Source organism: Hylobates moloch, unplaced genomic scaffold, assembly GCF_009828535.3.
Source record: "Hylobates moloch isolate HMO894 unplaced genomic scaffold, HMol_V3 SCAFFOLD_20, whole genome shotgun sequence".
NCBI classification, from domain to species: domain Eukaryota; kingdom Metazoa; phylum Chordata; class Mammalia; order Primates; family Hylobatidae; genus Hylobates; species Hylobates moloch.
Genome location: NW_026652295.1, coordinates 28,917,218 through 28,919,963, shown reverse-complemented (window position 1 = coordinate 28,919,963; position 2,746 = coordinate 28,917,218).

Sequence of the window (2,746 nt, the reverse complement as noted above, 5' to 3'; positions counted from 1 at the left end):
TTCCTAGTAAGTATGGAGGAGAGGTGGCCCCTGGGATTACCTTTGGAAGCCCACATGTAGCTGATCCCACAGCTCGCTCCTCCTCCTGCCTGAACGCCTACACCAATGTGACTAGACGCATAGTAGAATGGAACTGGCGCTTGATTCTCAGACTGGCACCATCATCTACCCTCAAGAGCTTTTTTCATTCCCTTCCTCCCTGTTTCCCCACCCCAACTGCCAAACCCATTGCTCCGTTCTTCTCATATAACTCTACCAGGTACCCACCTCTTGGGTTCTAGCCATGTCTGAAAAAGTCTTTTATTAATTTATTTCTCGTAGAGATAGGGTCTTGCATTGTTGTCCAGGCTGGTCTTGAACTCCCGGCCTCACCTCAGCCTCCCATAGTGCTAATATTATAGGTGTGAGCCACTGCTCCCAGTCTGTGTCTGACAAAGTCTTGAGTGACGAAAAGAGGCATTTTCTTTCACTTTGTAGTCTTGGGCTTCCTTCGGTCTGCCTCTCTCCTCTTTTTCTGTGACCCCAGGCAAGCTTTGTCCTTCCCTTCCTCCTCTGGGGTGCCCTCTGAGCTTCAGAACAGCCCCGGTGAGAATCTGCAGGGCAGCCTGCACACTAGCTGGCTGGGCTTCTGAGCCCCTCCACACTCACTCATACCCCTCTCCCACCTCCCTCCAGTGGTGAGATCGGGAATACAAACTCACTGAGTCTCCAAGTCCAATGGATTTTCTATCCCAGGGATAAGCATCTCCTAGTCATCTTCTGTGTAGAGGGAGGCTTCTCTTCCCTTCTGGGCTTCAATTCTGCACTTCCAGAGTTCCTATTCTTCAGGTTTAGTCACTCCACCTCCCTACACATATTTTTGGGATCAACCAACCAGGCTAGATGGACCAGTCCCCAATATGAGAGCTGGCAGGGAAGTTCTTAAATAATGGTTTAGTTTTCCTATAGTGTGACAAAACTGGCTCCAAATGCCAAATGAAACCCCTTTAGTGCATGCCCCATGTGCTCAGAAATTTGCCTTATACTCCCCCACTCACACAGAAAAGCAAAGACAAAAATAAAGTAACAAAACTCAATTTCCACAACTAAATTTCCCATGTATTATTTTTCCCAACAGAGTTAATCAACAAGCCTGTGATACCTTAGGATCTACTGTGTTCTGTAAATCTAAAACACCGCCTTACATTTGTAAGGCTAACATTTATAGAGCACTTGGTATGTCGAAGGCTCTAGTCTAATATCCAATATTAGACTAGAATATTATTATGTTCTAATATAATATTAGAATCTTCTAATATTATATTATTATATTTGAATATAATATTAGAATATTATCTGATTTGTTCCTTGTGATGATTAATTTGATTTCTCAACATGATTGGGTCACAAAGGAGCCCAGATATTTGGCCAAACATTATTCTAGGTATTCCCATGAGTGTGTTCGAAAAATGATTTACACTTAAATCAGTGGAATTGACTAATGTACATTGCCCTCCGTAATGTGAGTGGGCCTCATCAGATCAATTGGAGATATATGTCTCCTATTCATTCTGCTTCTGTGGAGAGCCCTGATCAATGCACTGTTCATAAGACCAGTGTTTTGGGGATTTATTAATTAATGGAGGCACACTGTGGTTACTTGCCTAGTAAGTTAGAAGAACACTAAAGAGGAAGTGTAAGAGCCGAAATTGCTTTTTAGTAGAACTCAGTTTGAAGTTTCCTTGCCATGGTGAGTGTGGAGATGGGTTCAGTAGGGTGGTCTGCAGTGGGTTTGCCAAGGGTCTCTGGGATTCCACTGGAATTTCTCTCCACTGAAGGGAGAGGCTTAGAGGGTGCCTCCAGTGCTCTCCAGAAGAAATTGGGTCAGAAGGGAACTATGATCCTGACCCTGGAACAGGCACTGGAGTCTGAGGCATGAGGGAGAAGCCTAGATCTTGGAGAGGTGGACGAAGGAGGAGGGGAATCGTAAAGATGGGGCTTTGCCTTCAGCCAGAAGCATTCTGCAATCTCAGGGATGAATCTAAAGATGGAGGAGGGGGGTTCTGGGGATAGGAACCTTTGTTCAGTACCTATTTTGGGGAGTGAGGTGGGGTCCCTCATGTTGAATCACAAGAAACAGATTCTATTTTATGACAGTATGATCTACCCATGGTCTTGTTCATAAACCCTTGCAGATGCTGAGTCTCAATAGAGATGAGGAAACTGAGGGTCACAGAGCTAGTGCTTGGATGGATTTACAAACGCAAGAAGCAGGTTTGACTGATCTTGGTGTGATACCTTCTTCTTTCATTGTTTTTCTGGGAGGAGTCTGATCTCTTTCTTTTCTTTTTTTACACTGTGAGATATAAGATATATGCAGAAAAGTTACTTACAAACAAACACAATATTTAACTAGTGACTATGAACACACAAGCACCACCCAGGTCAAGAAGCACAGTTGTCCAGTGCCCCACAGATGCCTTGCTTGCCCCCTCCCATCACACCCCTTCCCTTTCCTAGCTCCAAGAGCCACCACCTTTCTGACCTCTGTGCTAACATTCTCTCCCCCTATGTGTTTGCAAACACTGTGATTAAAAGATTGCTTCTCAATTTTGGTCTTGTTTTCCTTTTTCAGGTTGTGTCTCCCTTGAGCAGAAACTGTCACTGCCCAAAGTGGGCTGCCGGTCTTGGTGGCTTCTAGTTCCTTTGGGAGTCTTCAGAACTGATTCTGTCTGGCTGTGCCAGTCAGTTTTTTTTTTTTTTTTTT